At 49.8% G+C, this 17363-nt stretch overlaps 1 long non-coding RNA gene across 1 annotated transcript; it reads right to left on the bottom strand.

The window, feature by feature from the left end:
* Nucleotides 1-318: 318 nt before the first annotated feature.
* On the bottom strand, nucleotides 319-5924 carry LOC140720711 (uncharacterized). The gene is made up of 3 exons (XR_012097244.1): nucleotides 5809-5924; nucleotides 1766-1830; nucleotides 319-569 (listed from the first exon to the last, which is right to left on the bottom strand). It is a non-coding gene; the product is annotated as an uncharacterized lncRNA (long non-coding RNA).
* Between the last annotated feature and the right edge of the window lie 11439 nt (nucleotides 5925-17363).

Raw genomic sequence — 17363 nt, 5'->3', positions numbered from 1 at the left:
CTGGGGTATCGAGAACATCAGTGACATGATTGAGGTGAGATTAGCTGGAAAGAGAAAATGGAGATGGAGTGGGTTTAGATGAATGAAAGAGTGGGATGGAAAGAGAGTGGTAGAGAGGAAGTAGAGAATGAGGGGAGAGACTGTGAAGAGAAGAGAGAAGAGTTGGAGGAGAGGGAGGCAAGAAAGTGAGAGGAAGGAAAATATGATCTAATGGGTGAGCTAGAGGGGAGGCGGATGAGAGAGAGTTTGGAACGAGGGTAAAGAGAAGGCGAGATGACGAGTAAAGAGCGATAGAAGGAGGGAGGAGAATAGGGGTAGGGGCGAGGGGAAGTGAGAATGGGTTAGTGAGATTCGGAGAGAGAGATAGAGAAAGAGGGTGTTGTCATTTGATTCAAGTCGGCTCCACGGCCTGTTGACAGAGATCCCGGATCTTTTCTGAAATATCCGGCCACAAAGGAGCAGACTTCTCACAGATGAAACGGTGCCGCTCAGCTTTGCAACTGGATTTACAAATACTGCATTCAGACTTCCCAGCGTTTTTCTTGTACACGACATTTGAGAACACTTTCCTGACAAGGAGGGGGAAACAAGTTCAAAAGGGACAACGCAACTCCAGCAGACAGCCCTGTGTCAGTCCCCGAAACCACTGACGCACACCCTCATCACTGACCTGTGGAAGACCCCAAAATCTCCCACTACCCCACCTTCCCAGGCAGCCCTGTGTCAGTCCCCGAAACCACTGACGCACACCCTCATCACTGACCTGTGGAAGACCCCAAAATCTCCCACTACCCCACCTTCCCAGACAGCCCTGTGTCAGTCCCCGAAACCACTGACGCACACCCTCATCACTGACCTGTGGAAGACCCCGAAATCTCCCACTACCCCACCTTCCCAGGCAGCCCTGTGTCAGTCCCCTAAATCACAGACACACTCCCTCACCATTGACCTGTGGCAGACCCCATAATCTCCCACTATTCCACTTTCCCAGCACAGCCCTGAGCCAGTCTCCAGATTACTCACAGTGACCCACACGCTCCATGCCACCCTGTGTCAGTCCCGGAAATAATACCATGTCCCACCCTCTCCCCACAGACCGGTGTCCGAACCCAGAATAATCCCAGTACCCCACCTGATCCCACAGGCCATAAATTTACCCATAAACCCAAGGCCCAATGTCAGTCTCCAAGATACTCCCACTGCTTCACTTTCTCCCCACATGTCTGCTTTACACCCCAAAATACCCTGACTTCCCACTCTCACCCCACAGATCAGTGTCTGTCCAAAGTACACCCACTGCCTCGATCTCTCCGCAGATGACTCTGTCGGTCCCCAAAACACTCGCACTTCCCACTCACTCCCCACAGCCCTGTGCTAATCCATGGAATAATCCCACTGTCCAGCCTTCTTGTTCGAGACCTGTGTCAGAAACCAAAACACTACCACTTCCCACCCTCTTCCCACAGATCTCTGTCAATGCCCAAATTAATTCACCGATAACGTCTCTACCAACTTCCCGTGTCGGTCGCCAAACAAATCCAATTGCCCATTCTCTCCACGCAGAACTCTCTCTGTCACCAAAATGCCCTGATTGTCAATACTCTTCCCACAGCTCTTGTCAGTCCACAAATTAATGGCAATTGCCACTCCCTCTAGCAACCCGTGTCCGTCCCCAAACTAATCCCACTGCCCACTCCCTATTCGCAGCCTGTATCAATCCCACGACAGCTCTCTTCTCAGAAACTTGCAAGATCCCAAATCTCACCCATCTTCGCATTTTCCAATCCAGTATGAACTGCCTTGGTCCTGGACAGCTTTCTCAATAAAATTCTGTGAAATTAAAGTGCTATCATTAATGATTGAATTCGAGTAAAATTTAAGGAGCGTCACTGTATATCTGACCCCGGAAGAGTTGAAGGGATTGTGTGGAAGGAGCTTGACTCTGTGACTGACCCCGGAAGTGTGTGATGGGGCGGTGTGGACGGAGACTCCCTCTGTGTCTGACCCCGGGATTGTGTGATGGAACGGTGTCGAGTGTGATTCACACTGTGCCTGACCCCGGGAGAGTGTGATGGGACGGTGTGGAGGGAGATTCACTCTGTGTCTGACCCAGGTATTGTGTGATGGGACGGTGTGGAGGGAGATTCACTCTGAGTCTGAACCCGGGAGTGTGTGATGGAACGGTGTGGAGGGTGATTCACACTGTGCCTGACACAGGGAGAGTGTGATGGGACGGTGTGGTGGGAGATTCACTCTGTGTCTGACCCCGGGATTGTGTGATGGGACGGTGTGGATTGAGCTTCACTCTGTGTCTGACCAGGGGGATGTACAACGGGACGGTGTGGAGGGAGATTCACTCTGAGTCTGAACCCGGGAGTGTGTGATGGACGGTGTCGAGTGTGATTCACACAGTGCCTGACGACGAGAGTGTGTGATGGAACGGTGTGGAGGGAGATTCACTCTGTGTCTGACCCAGGGATTGTGTGATGGGACGGTGTGGAGGGAGATTCACTCTGAGTCTGAACCCGGGAGTGTGTGATAGGTCAGTGTGGAGGGAGATTCACTCTGTGTCTGACCGCGGGAGTGTGTGATGGAACGGTGTGGAGAGTGATACACACTGTGCCTGACACCGGGAGAGTGTGATGGGACGGTGTGGAGGGAGATTCACTCTGTGTCTGACACCGGGAAAGTGTGATGGGACGGTGTGGAGGGAGATTCACTTTGTGTCTGACCCCGGGATTGTGTGATGGGACAGTGTGGAGGGAGCTTCAAACTTTGTCTGATCCCGGGAGTGTGTGATGGGACGGTGTGGAGTGAGCTTCACTCTGTGTCTGACCAGGGGGATGTACAACGGGACGGTGTGGAGGGAGATTCACTCTGAGTCTGAACCCGGGAGTGTGTGATGGGACGGTGTGGAGGGAGATTCACTCTGTGTCTGACCCCGGGAGTGTGTGATGGAACGGTGTCGAGTGTGATTCACACAGTGCCTGACCCCGGGAGAGTGTGATGGGACGGTGTGGAGGGAGATGCGCTCTGTGTCTGACCCAGGGATTGTGTGATAGGACGGTGTGGATTGAGCTTCACTCTGTGTCTGACCAGGGGGATGTACAACGGGACGGTGTGGAGGGAGATTCACTCTGAGTCTGAACCCGGGAGTGTGTGATGGACGGTGTGGAGGGAGATTCATTCTGTGTCTGACCCCAGGAGTGTGTGATGGAACGGTGTCGAGTGTGATTCACACAGTGCCTGACCCCGAGAGTGTGTGATGGAACGGTGTGGAGGGAGATTCACTCTGTGTCTGACCCAGGGATTGTGTGATGGGACGGTGTGGAGGGAGATTCACTCTGAGTCTGAACCCGGGAGTGTGTGATAGGTCAGTGTGGAGGGAGATTCACTCTGTGTCTGACCGCGGGAGTGTGTGATGGAACGGTGTGGAGAGTGATACACACTGTGCCTGACACCGGGAGAGTGTGATGGGACGGTGTGGAGGGAGATTCACTCTGTGTCTGACACCGGGAAAGTGTGATGGGACGGTGTGGAGGGAGATTCACTCTGTGTCTGACCCCGGGATTGTGTGATGGGACAGTGTGGAGGGAGCTTCAAACTTTGTCTGATCCCGGGAGTGTGTGATGGGACGGTGTGGAGTGAGCTTCACTCTGTGTCTGACCAGGGGGATGTACAACGGGACGGTGTGGAGGGAGATTCACTCTGAGTCTGAACCCGGGAGTGTGTGATGGGACGGTGTGGAGGGAGATTCACTCTGTGTCTGACCCCGGGAGTGTGTGATGGAACGGTGTCGAGTGTGATTCACACAGTGCCTGACCCCGGGAGAGTGTGATGGGACGGTGTGGAGGGAGATGCGCTCTGTGTCTGACCCAGGGATTGTGTGATAGGACGGTGTGGAGGGAGATTCACTCTGAGTCTTAACCCGGGAGTGTGTGATAGGACAGTGTGGAGGGAGATTCTCTTTGTGTCTGACCACAGGAGTGTGTTATGGGACTCGCTGAAGGGAGCTTCACTCTGTGTCTGATCAGGGGGATGTGCGATGGGACGGTGTGGTGAGAGATTCACTCTGTGTCTGACGCCGGGAGTCTGTGATGGGACGGTGTGGAGGGAGATTCACTCGGTGTCTGAACCCGGGAGTGTGTGATAGGAGAGTGGAAGGAGATTCACTCTGTGTCTGAACCAGGGGCTTTGTGATGGGTCGGTGTGGAGGGAGATTCACTCTGTGTCTGACCCCGCAAATGTGTCATGGGACGGTGTGGAGGGAGTTGTATTCTGTTTCTGTTTCTGACCCCGGAAGTTTGTGATGGGACGGTGTGGAGATAGATTCACTCTGTGTCTGACCCCGAGAATGTGTGATGGGACGGTGCGGGGGTAGATTCACTCTGTTTCTGACCCCGGGTATGTGTCATGGGACGGTGAGAAGGGAGTTGCATCTGTTTCTGTTTCAGATCACGGTAGTGTGTGATGGGACGGCCTGCTGGGTCCTTCTCTCTGTGTCTGACCACGGGTGTGTCTGATGGGAAGGCGTGAAGGAAGCTTCAATCTGTTCTTTAACTCAAGGCCATGTGATGGTCGATGAATTCTGGTAAACGTGGGAGCCGAGTGGATAATTTTTTGAGGAAATTACAAGTAGGCTAGGCAAGACAGATGCAGTGGACTTTGTGAATTTGGATTGTCAGAAAGCCTTTGACAAGGTGCCGCAATTGACGCTGCTGAAAAAAAATAAGAGACCCTGGAATTACGGCCGATTGGCAGGAAACAGGGAGTGGTAATAAACGGATCCCATTCTGATTGTATGCATGTTACCCTTGTTGTTCCACAGGGGTCTGTGATGGGGCCGCTTCTTTTTACGTTGTATATCAACGATTTGGATTATGGAATAGATGACCTTATGGCTAAATTTACTGATGATACAAAGATAGGTGGAGGGGCCGGTAGTGCTCAAGAAACAGAGAGTCTGCAGCGAGACTTGGATAGATTGGGGGAATGGTTAAAGAAGTGGCAAATGAATTACAATGTAGGAAAGTGTATAGTCACACACTAAGGTAGAAGAAATAAACCGGCAGACAATTATTTAAATGACGAGAAAATTCAAAGTTCTGAGATACTACGGTACTTGGGTGTCCTTGTGCAGGATACCCTTCAGGATAACCTCCAGGTTGAGTCGGTGGTGAAGAAGGTGAATGCAATGTTGGCATTTATTTCGAGAGGAATAGAGTATAGGAGCAGGGATGTGATGCTGAGGCTCTGGTAAGACCTCACTTGGAATACTGTATGCAGGTTTGGGCTCTTTATTTAAGAAAGGATGTGATGACGTTGGAGAGGTTTCAGAGAACATTCACAAGAATGTTTCCTTGAATGAGAGTGTTAACACATGAGGAAGGTTTGACCGCTTTTGGACGGTGCTCCTTAGAGTTTAGAAGAATGGGGTGGCATCATAGAACCATTTTGAATGTTGAAAGGCCTGGACAGAGTGGATGTGGCAAAGTTGTTTCCCATGGAAGGGGCATGACTTGAGGATTGCAGGGCGCCCATTCACAACAAAGAAGCGAGAATATTCTTTTAGCCAGAGCGTGGTGAATCTGCGGAATTTGTTGCCACGGACGGCAGTGGAGGCCAAGTCATTGTGTGTAATTAAGGCAGAGGTTGATAGGTATCTGAGTAGCCAGGGCAGAAGGCGGGAGAGTGGGACTAAATGAAACAGCTCATGATAAAATGGCGGAGCAGACTCAATGAGACGAATTATCGACTTCTGCTCCTTGTCTTATGGTCTTATAGTCTTTCTCGTGGTGTGACCCTTACCGCTTCATCCTGTGAATTGATTTCCAGGAGCCTTGAATCAATGTTTGAACACTTTTGCCGAGCTTCACTGTAAAATGTTTCAAACGTGGAGAACAAGTAGCACCGGTCTCCATATCTGACCAAATCCTTGGAACAATATTCCTCTGAAAAGCGGGAATAAGGAAAAATCAATCTCCTTCCACGCCGTCCCATCACACCCTCCCGGGTGACAGACAGTCTGCGACTCTCTCTAATCTGTCCCATTACACGTTCCCGGGGTCAGATACAACTCCCTCACACCCTCCTATCACGCATTCCCGTGATCAGATTGAAATTCATGCTCGTTCGCACCGTCCCATTACACTCTCCTGGTGTCAGACTCAAATTGATTCTCCCGCTACGACATCTCATTATATTCTCGCCTGACCCGTCACAATGTGTAGCTCCCTCAGCTGCGTCCCATCACTATCCTCAAGAGTCTGTTACAAGCTCCTTCCAGCCATCATATCACAGACTTCCTGACGAACAGACACTAGTGGAATTTCTATCCACACCGTCTCGTCACACAGTCCCGGGGTGAGACACAAGATTCAGCTCCCTCCGGAATTTCCTATCACGCAACGGACGTAATCACGCAAGTCACTGAGGGAATATCTTTCAACACTGTCCCATCACGGAATCCAGGGGCAAACACAGAGTGGAGATCACTGACACTGTTACATCATACGCACCCGGGGTCAGCCACAGAGTGAAGCACTCTCTCTCTCCACGGCCCCATCACACACTCATGGGTTCAGACTGCACGCTGTTCACTGTCAAATCACACGCTCTTGGGAGAGGCACAGAGTGAAGCTCCTTCCACACCGTCCATTCACAGACTCCCGGGGACAGACACAGAGTTAAGTTTCCTCCACAGCGTTTCACCACAAAATGGAGGAGTCAGACAAAGAGTTAAACTACTGTCGCAATATACAATCGCACACTCCAGGATCGGACATGTTGCTCCTTCAGCACCCTCCTACAGACACCCGGAAAAAATACAGGGAGTGAAGCTCTTTATCACGGTCCCTTGACACACGCGCAGGGTCAGAAACAGTGTTAAGCTCCCTCCGCACCGTCTCATCACTTTCACACGGGATCACACTCGCATTGAAATTTCCTTGGCACCATCCCATCACAGGATCCCGGTGTCAGTTATAGAGTGAACGTCCCTGCAGGCCATTCAACCACTCTTCCTGATTGGCAGGCACAATTTGGGGTTCAATCCACAATGTCCCGTCACACACTCTCGGGGACAGACGAAGGATGAAGCTCCTGTCTTACGTTCCCATCATACTCTCCCGGTGTCAGACACAGAGTGATGCTCCTTCCACACTGTCCCATCAGACAGGACCGGGTCAGTCTCAGACTGAAGATTTCTCTCACCACACTGTCAAACACTGCATGGGTCAGACATCAAATGAAGCTCACTGCACACTCTCCCATCACACAGTCCTGCGGACAAATACAGAGTGAACCTCCCCCCACATTACCCTCTTACACGCGTCCGTGACCAGATAGGAACTAAAACACTCTCTTCACCATCCCACCGCATACTCCCGTGGTCAGACACAAATCCTGCTTCTACCCGGTGATATCACAGAATATAGGGTTCAGGAAACGAGAGAAGCTCCCTCCGCACCGTCCTGTCACACACCACTGGCATCAGACAGAGAGCGGAACACCATCGTGCCATGTGTAACCGGTCCCGGTGTCAGACACACACATGACCACGCACTCACCCAACTCCCACCTCACACCATAGCTTCCCATCACAGGCACACTATGTCAAACATAAAGTCCCATCACACACGGGGGTTGAGACACAGATTTAAGCTCTCTGCACACAATCCGATCACTCGCTAACGTGGTCAGATGCATATTGAATCTCTCTCTCCACGGACACATCACACACTCCAGGGGTCAGACGCGGATTGATACTCCCGTCCGCTCTGTCCCATCACACACTCACGGAGTCACACACAGAGTTTAGCTCCGTTTGCAAAGCCTCGTCACGCACTGCCTGGGTCAGACACAGAATGAATCTCTCTTTCAATCGCTTCATCACACATTCTAGCGGTCAGATGTGCGGTGAAGTTTCCTACACACTGTCCAGTAAACACTCCCCCGGCTCCAGATCCTGTGTGTTACTCCATCCACACCGTCACATCACACACACCCGGTGTCAGACACAGAGTGATGCTCCCTCCACAGTACCCTCTCACGCTCCCGTGTTCAGAGAACAGAATTAAGATCTCTCCACAAAGTGTAATTACACACAGCCTTGGTCAGACACGTGCGAATCTCTTTCTCCACGGCCCCATCACACAATCCAGCGGTCAGACACAGAAATAAACTCCATGGCCACACAAGAAAAATGTCAAAGGGAGAGTGATTCTCCCTCTACAGCTTCTCAACACACCACAGAACAAAATGTCAGACATAGAGGGAAGCTGCTTCCACACGGCCCCATCAACACACTCCCGAGTCTAGCACAGTGTGTATCTCCCTCCTTACGTCCCATCACACACTTCCTGGCAAGTCACGGAGCGAAGTTCTCTCTGAACCGTTCTATCACACTCCTCTGTGTTTACACACAAAGCGAAGTAACGCCCACGCCCTCCCATGGCACAATCACGGGGTCAGACTCCCTCCACAATTTCCAATCATCAATCCGTTGTCACATAAAATGAACGTCCATGTGCACTGTCCCATCACACTCTCACGGAGTCAGACAAAGACGTTCTCTATCTGCGATCCCATTACACACTCCGGGAGTCAGACACAGACTTAAGTTCTCTCTCCACGATGCCATCACACACTCCCGGATTCAGTCAGAGAATGCAGCCCCCGCAACACGCATTCACGGATTCAAACTGAACCTCTTTCTCCACGGTGCCATAACACAATTCAGGGGTCAGAGATGGGGTGAGCATTTCTGGGCAATGTCCCATCACACAATCTCGCTGTCAGACAAAGAGTGGAACTGGATATATACTGTCCAATCAGATATTCCCGGAGTGAGACATAGAGTGAATCTGGATCCATACAGTTCCATCAGACATTCCTGCAGTGAGACATAGACTGAATCTGGATCCATTCTGTCTCATCAGACATTCCCGGGGTGAGATATAGAGTGAAGCAGTCATGTTATGTCTCACAATCCCGTGGTCAGACACAAAGTGAAACTTCCTCCCCGCAGCCTCATCACACACTCACCGGGTCAAACACAGAGTGAATCACCCTCCATACCATCTCTTCACACACTCCCGATATCAAGCACAGAGTGACGCCTCCTGTCTCCATGCCTGGACTGTGATGAGGAGTGGGTTAAAGAGTGGGATGATGCCTCACCTCTTTTGCTGGTCAACAATTCACAGAACTGGTGACGGAGATCGCTGTGTTTGTGTTTAAGAACAGCCAGATTAGAGTTGAGCGCAGAAACCATGGATTGAAGGGCTGAGTTTAATTCACTATCGTTTCGTTTGCAGGTTTCCTTAGACTGACGAATCTGTGATACTGAGAGAGATGGTGAATGATGTTTAGCGTTTACAGTGACACGTGAGTCAGCGTCACGCTACCGAACAGGTCAGAGAGAGTGTTGTGTCAGTGTCACGGTGAAGGGTGTCACAGTGAAGGATGTGCTGGTGGCACAGTGAGAGGCGTCGGCTCCACCTTCAGGGGTGTGTCTGTCACACTGAGTCATCAGTGTCATCAATTGTCTGTGTCATCAATGTCCCGGTGAAGATTTTGTTGACGTTACAGTGAGGTCTGCGTCAGTATCGTGCGGGGCACGTCCGAATTGCTGTGAGGGACTTGTCGCTTTCATTGTGATAGGAGATTCTGTGCCACGGCGAGAGGTGTACCGGGTCACAATGAAGTGTATCTCGATGTCACGGCGAGAGAAATGTCAGAGTGAGGGGCGTGGTGACATCACGGTGAGTGGAATAGCTGTGTCATGGGTTGGGGTGTGCTGGTCTCACAGAGAGGGTTGTGTCTGTATCACGGTGAGAGGCATGTCAGGGCTACGGAAGGTGTGACAATGTCAAGCAGAGGTATGCGTCAATGTCACGGGGCGTACTGTGTAGTTTTCACTGTGAATTTCAGTGTCGCTATCACGGTGAGGGTTTGCCTGTGTCAGGGTGAGGTGTGGGTAATTGCCTCACTGTTGAGGGATTTGTCTGTGTCAGGGTGAGGTGTGGGTAATTACCTCAGTGTTGAGGGATTTGCCTGTGTCAGTGTGAGGTGTGGGTAATTGCCTCAGTGTTGAGGGATTTGTCTGTGTCACGGTGAGATGTGGGTAATTGCCTCAGTGTTGAGGGATTTGTCTGTGTCAGGGTGAGGTGTGGGTAATTGCCTCAGTGTTGAGGGATTTGTCTGTGTCAGTGTGAGGTGTGCGTAATTGCCTCAGTGTTGAGGGATTTGTCTGTGTCAGGGTGAGGTGTGGGTAATTACCTCAGTGTTGAGGGATTTGCCTGTGTCAGTGTGAGGTGTGGGTAATTGCCTCAGTGTTGAGGGATTTGTCTGTGTCACGGTGAGATGTGGGTAATTGCCTCAGTGTTGAGGGATTTGTCTGTGCCAGGTTGAGGTGTGGGTAATTGCGTCAGTGTTGAGGGATTTGTCTGTGTCAGGGTGAGGTGTGTGTAATTGCCTCAGTGTTGAGGGATTTGTCCGTGTCAGGGTGAGGTGTGGGTAATTGCCTCAGTGTTGAGGGATTTGTCTGTGTCAGGGTGAGGTGTGGGTAATTGCCTCAATGTTGAGGGATTTGTCCGTGTCAGGGTGAGGTGTGGGTAATTGCTCAGTGTTGAGGGATTTGTCTGTGTCAGGGTGAGGTGTGGGTAATTGCCTCAGGGTTGAGGGATTTGTCTGTGTCAGGGTGAGGTGTGGGTAATTGCCTCAGTGTTGAGGGATTTGTCTGTGTCAGGGTGAGGTGTGGGTAATTGCCTCAGTGTTGAGGGATTTGTCTGTGTCAGGGTGAGGTGTGGGTAATTGCCTCAGTGTTGAGGGATTTGTCTGTGTCAGGGTGAGGTGTGGGTAATTGCCTCAGTGTTGAGGGATTTGTCTGTGTCAGGGTGAGGTGTGGGTAATTGCCTCAGTGTTGTGGGTTTTTTCTGTGTCAGTGTGAGGTGTGGGTAATTGCCTCAGTGTTGAGGGATTTGTCTGTGTCAGGGTGAGGTGTGGGTAATTGCCTCAGTGTTGAGGGATTTGTCTGTGCCAGGTTGAGGTGTGGGTAATTGCGTCAGTGTTGAGGGATTTGTCTGTGTCAGGGTGAGGTGTGTGTAATTGCCTCAGTGTTGAGGGATTTGTCCGTGTCAGGGTGAGGTGTGGGTAATTGCCTCAGTGTTGAGGGATTTGTCTGTGTCAGGGTGAGGTGTGGGTAATTGCCTCAATGTTGAGGGATTTGTCTGTGTCAGGGTGAGGTGTGGGTAATTGCCTCAGTGTTGAGGGATTTGTCTGTGTCAGGGTGAGGTGTGGGTAATTGCCTCAGTGTTGAGGGATTTGTCTGTGTCAGGGTGAGGTGTGGGTAATTGCCTCAGTGTTGAGGGATTTGTCTGTTTCAGGGTGAGGTGTGGGTAATTGCCTCAGTGTTGAGGGATTTGTCTGTGTCAGGGTGAGTTGTGGGTAATTGCCTCAGTGTTGAGGGATTTGTCTGTGTCAGGGTGAGGTGTGGGTAATTGCCTCAGTGTTGAGGGATTTGTCTGTGTCAGGGTGAGGCGTGGGTAATTGCCTCAGTGTTGAGGGATTTGTCTGTGTCAGGGTGAGGTTTGGGTAATTGCCTCAGTGTTGAGGGATTTGTCTGTGTCAGGGTGAGGTTTGGGTAATTGCCTCAGTGTTGAGGGATTTGTCTGTGTCAGGGTGAGGTGTGGGTAATTGCATTGATGTTGAGGGATTTGTCTGTGTCAGGGTGAGGTGTTGGTAATTGCCTCAGTTTTGAGGGATTTGTCTGTGTCAGGGTGAGGTGTGGGTAATTGCCTCAGTGTTGAGGGAATTGTCTGTGTCAGGGTGAGGTGTGGGTAATTGCCTCAGTGTTGAGGGATTTGTCTGTGTCAGGGTGAGGTGTGGGTAATTGCCTCAGTGTTGAGGGATTTGTCTGTGTCGGGGTGAGGTGTGGGTAATTGCCTCAGTGTTGAGGGATTTCTCTGTGTCAGGGTGTGTTGTGGGTAATTGCCTCAGTGTTGAGGGTTTTTTTCTGTGTCAGGGTGAGGTGTGGGTAATTGCCTCAGTGTTGAGGGATTTGTGTTTGTCAGGGTGAGGTGTGGGTAATTGACTCAGTGTTGAGGGATTTGTCTGTGTCAGTGTGAGGTGTGGGTAATTGCCTCAGTGTTGAGGGATTTGCCTGTGTCAGGGTGAGGTGTGGGTAATTACCTCAGTTTTGAGGGATTTGTCTCTGTCACGGTGAGGTGTGGATAATTGCCTCAGTGTTGAGGGATTTGTCTGTGTCAGGGTGAGGTGTGGGTAATTGCCTCAGTGTTGAGGGATTTGTCTGTGTCAGGGTGAGGTGTGGGTAATTGCCTCAGTTTTGAGGGATTTGTCTCTGTCACGGTGAGGTGTGGATAATTGCCTCAGTGTTGAGGGATTTGTCTGTGACAGGGTGAGGTGTGGGTAATTGCCTCAGTGTTGAGGGATTTGTCTGTGTCAGGGTGAGGTGTGGGTAATTGCCTCAGTGTTGAGGGATTTGTCTGTGTCAGGGTGAGGTGTGGGTAATTGCCTCACTGTTGAGGGATTTGTCTGTGTCAGGGTGAGTTGTGGGTAATTGCCTCAGTGTTGAGGGATTTGTCTGTGTCAGGGTGAGGTGTTGGTAATTGCCTCAGTGTTGAGGGATTTGTCTGTGTCAGGGTGAGGCGTGGGTAATTGCCTCAATGTTGAAGGATTTGTCTGTGTCAGTGTGAGGTGTGGATAATTTTTCAGTGTTGAGGGATTTGTCTGTGTCAGGTTTAGGTGTGGGTAATTGCCTCAATGTTGAAGGATTTGTCTGTGTCAGGGTGAGGTGTGGGTAATTGCCTCAGAGTTGCGGGATTTGTCTGTGTCAGGGTGAGGTTTGGGTAATTGCCTCAGTGTTGAGGGATTTGTCTGTGTCAGGGTGAGGTGTGGGTAATTGACTCAGTGTTGAGGGATTTGTCTGTGTCAGGGTGAGGTTTGGGTAATTGCCTCAGTGTTGAGGGATTTGTCTGTGTCAGGGTGAGGTGTGGGCAATTGCCTCATTGTTGAGGGATTTGTCTGTGTCAGGGTGAGGTGTGGGCAATTGCCTCAGTGTTGAGGGATTTGTCTGTGTCAGGGTGAGGTTTGGGTAATTGCCTCAGTGTTGAGGGATTTGTCTGTGTCAGGGTGAGGTGTGGGTAATTGCCTCAGTGTTGAGGGAATTGTCTGTGTCAGGGTGAGGTGTGGGTAATTGCCTCAGTGTTGAGGGATTTGTCTGTGTCAGTGTGAGGTGTGGGTAATTGCCTCAGTGTTGAGGGATTTGTCTGTGTCAGGGTGAGGTGTGGGTAATTGCCTCAGTGTTGAGGGATTTGTCTGTGTCAGGGTGAGGTGTGGGTAATTGCTTTGGTGTTAGTTTGAGGGACAATACCGTCTCGTTAAGGGGTGTTACAGTGACGTATGAGTCTTTGTCACGGTGCGGAGATGGACGTGTCAGGTTGAGGTGCGTATAGATGTCACAGTGAGTGGTGTCTCAGTGTCACTGTTAAGGGCGTGTCGGTATCAATGTGATATTTTATAATAACAATTTATTTACATTTTCAGCCCGTTCGGCTCACCATTGGTCGATAGCGCGGCAACAATCACGATAATGGCGCCAGTAGCGAGGTGGAGTAGGCAGATCCTATGGATCAATGTATTTCTGATGTTCTCTTTCACCGTTTTGGTGTATTCAGCCTTTTCCCCCACTGGGACTCCTTCCACCCACCAACCGTGGTCTCTCCTTCCATCACGATCACCCGTCCCTCTCTCAATCCCAGTTACATTGAGCCTCATCGCTGAGAGTTCAAATCCCTTGACTTCCCAGGGCCGACAAGCGTCTCTCTGATTTCAGAGATTTTGTCACGTCTGCCAAATGTGATCGATTAAGTTGGAGCCGTGGGTGTTTGACTGAGTTCTCAGGGGAGGCTTATCCAGAAGATTATGACACATGGAATGCACGGGGAATTGGCCGACTGGATACAGAGTTGCTTTTATTCGGTGTCACGATATGGACGTAACTGTGTCATGGTGGGAGTTATGTTCCTGTCCAGGAAGGGTAGTTTCAGTTCCACGGTGAGGGGCGTGACTGTGTCACGGTGAGGTACTTGACAGTGTCACGGAACGGTATGTGTCAGTGTCATGGTGAGGTACGTGTTGACGTACACGTTGAGCGGCGAGTCCGTGTCACTGTGAGGTTTTACACTCACGTTTCATTCCACTCTGTTATTTTACGGTCTGACTCCAACCGGAGTCCGTTCGACTCACCATAGATCGAGAGCCCGACCACTGTCACGAAGAGGGCGGATGTAACTAGGCAGAGAAGGCAAATCTTACGGTCCGGTCTATTTCCGATGTTCTCGTTCGGCTCCTGTTTATGCGGACCTGTGGAGAGACCATTCAGATAAACAGAAGGAGAACTCAGGGGATGGTCTGAGGGGAGCGATGGGCAGGAAAATGTGAGAGAATGGGGAAGAGAAAACGAGAAGAGAGAGGGGAGGGGAAATGGACGGGTGAGAAGAGGAAGCGATGTTCTGTGTGAATGGGGAGTGGAATGTGTGAGAGAGACAGAGAAAGAGTGGGGAAGAGAGCGGTAGTGAGGGGAGAAAAAAGTGGGAGAGAGAGGAGAAAGAGACAGTGCAGCGAGAGAGAGGGTGCGAAAGAGTGGAAAGAGAGAGTGTCACGGTTTTATCATTTTTCGTAGCTGTATTGTTGTTTGCCCGCTTTGTTCCTTGTTCACACATGGGATAAACGACGGTCTAGTGGGGATGAACATGTTGTGGGGATTTTCGTGGACTCCGTTGTGTTTCTTTGTTTTGTGGCTGCTGGCAAGGAGAAGGGCGGCAGGGGCACGTGATGGTTAGCGCAGCGCTTTACAGTACCAGCGACCCGGGTTCAATTCCCGTCGCTGCCTGCAGGGTGTTTCCAATTTCTCCCCCATGAGCGAGTGGATTTCCGCCGGGCGCTCTGGTTTCCTCCCACAGTCCAAAGACATACCGGTAGGTTGGTTATTTGGTTATTGTAAATTGAACAGTCATTAGAAAACGGAATAATTCGGAGAATTGTTGAGCAGCGCGGCCTGAATGGCCAGAAGTGCCTGTTCCGAAATGTTTTTCAACAAAAAATAAAACAAAATATATTTTGAGAAAAAAGGGAAAAGATGGTGGGAAATGGTATACAACTACACCCGGACTATCCGGTGTTTGTGATGGGTGTGATTGATCTGGATGAAAATAGAGATGGATCGATGTAAAATCTCAGACGACACAAATATCGGTGGTGTTGTGGACAGTGCGGAATATCGCCAATAGATTCGGTGGGGTCTGGATCAGATGTAGATCTGGGTGGAAAATGGCAAACGCAGTTTAGCTCAGGTAAGTGTGAGGTATTTTCCTTTGGGGCGTTAAATGTGAAGGGACAGGAGACAGTTAACGACAGAACCCTAAACTCTTGACAGGGAAAGGGATCTCCGGTTGAGATAATGGAGAGATAAAGTGTTGACTGTAGACGGGCCTTTGACAAAGTCTCTCTCATGGGAGATCCATTCACAAGATTGTGATGACTGGGATTCACAGTGAATTGGGAATTTGGTTTCCGTACTGGCTTGTCCACTGGACACAGAGGCCGGCGGACGTCCGTGACTGGTGCTGTTACCCACGGATCCGCACTGGGACCTCTGCTGTCTGTGGACAAGACCAGTGAGAACCTGGACATTTAACAAGGCTTTGTGTGTTTATAACATCCTGCATCGTAGACCAGCCAGTACAGCACAGCAACAGGTCCTTCGGCCGGCAACGCTGTCCAGGATGCATTCCCTCTGGTTTTAGACATTTCACTTTTGTGAATGATACCCTCTGTTACTCTTATGAGCTTGTGCTATATCTGAGCATTTTGCCTACCAAGGTACAACATTTTACGCTTGTCCGGGTTAAACACCATCTGCCATTCCTCCATCCCATATCAGAAACCGATCCATGTCCTACGGAATTCTTTGCAGGTCCTCTAAACGAACACGACACCTATCAATGTATCATCCGCAAACATACCAAACCACACATCTACATTTTCATCCAATTCGTTCATATATATAAAACCATATAACAATTGCAGCAAGGAAACAGGCCATCTCGGCCCTTCTACTCCGTTCCGAACGCTTACTCTCACCTAGTCACTCAGCCCATATCCCTCCATTCCTTCCCTGTCCATATATCTATCCACTTTACTTTAAATGGCAATATCGAACCTGCTTCCACCACTTCCACTGGAAGATCGTTCCACACAGCTACCACTCTCTGTGTAAAAATGTCCGGTCTAAACTTTTGCTCCTTAACTCTCAACTCATGTCCTCTTGTTTGAATCTCCACTGGTCTCAATGAAAAAATAAACCTATCCACGTCAACTCTATCTATACCTCTGGTAATTTTAAATACCCCTATCAAGTCCCCCCTCAACCTTTTTCGATCCAAAGAATAAAGGCCTAACTTGTTCAAACTTTCTTTGTAACTTAGGTGCTGAAACCCAGGTAACATTCTCGTAAATCTCCTCTGTACTCTCTCGATTTTGTTGACATCATTCCTATAGTTCGGTGACCAGAACTGTGCACAATACTCGAAATTTGTCCTCACCAATGCCTTGTACAATTTTAACATTACATCCCAAATCCTATACTCAATGCTCTGATTTCTAAAGGCCAGCATACAAAAAGCTTTCTTCACCACCCTATCCACATGAGATTCCACCTTCAGGGAACTGTGCACCATTATTCCCAGATCACTCTGTTCTACTGCATTCCTCAAAGCCTTACCATTTACCAGGTATTTCCTATTTTGATTAGACCTATCAAAATTTAGCACCTGAAACCTATCAGTATTAAACTCCATCTGCTATCTTTCAGCACACATTTCTAACTGGCCCAAATCTCCCTGCAAGCTTTGAAAACCTGCTTCACTATCCACAACGCCACCTATCTTAGTATCGTTTGCATACTTACTAATCCAATTTACCACCCCATCATCCAGATCATTAATGTATATGAGAAACAACATTGGACCCAGTACAGATTCCTGAGGCACACCACTAGTGACCGGCCTCCAACATGACATACAGTTATCCACCACTACTCTCTGGCATCTCCCATCCAGCCACCGTTGAATAAATTTTACTGCTTCAATATTAATACTTAACAGTTGAACCTTCCTAACTAAGCTTCCGTGTGGAACCTTGTCAATTACTTACTGAAGTCCTTATAGACAACATCCACTGCTTCACGGTCGTCAACTTTCCTAGCTACCTTTCCAAAAAATTCAATAAGATTTGTCAAACATGAACTTCCACTCACAAATCCATGTTGACTGTTACTAATC

This window comes from Hemitrygon akajei, unplaced genomic scaffold (assembly GCF_048418815.1).
Source record: "Hemitrygon akajei unplaced genomic scaffold, sHemAka1.3 Scf000046, whole genome shotgun sequence".
NCBI classification, from domain to species: Eukaryota; Metazoa; Chordata; class Chondrichthyes; order Myliobatiformes; family Dasyatidae; genus Hemitrygon; species Hemitrygon akajei.
Note: the sequence above shows the minus strand (reverse complement) of the source record. Positions and strands in the feature narration are given on the sequence as shown.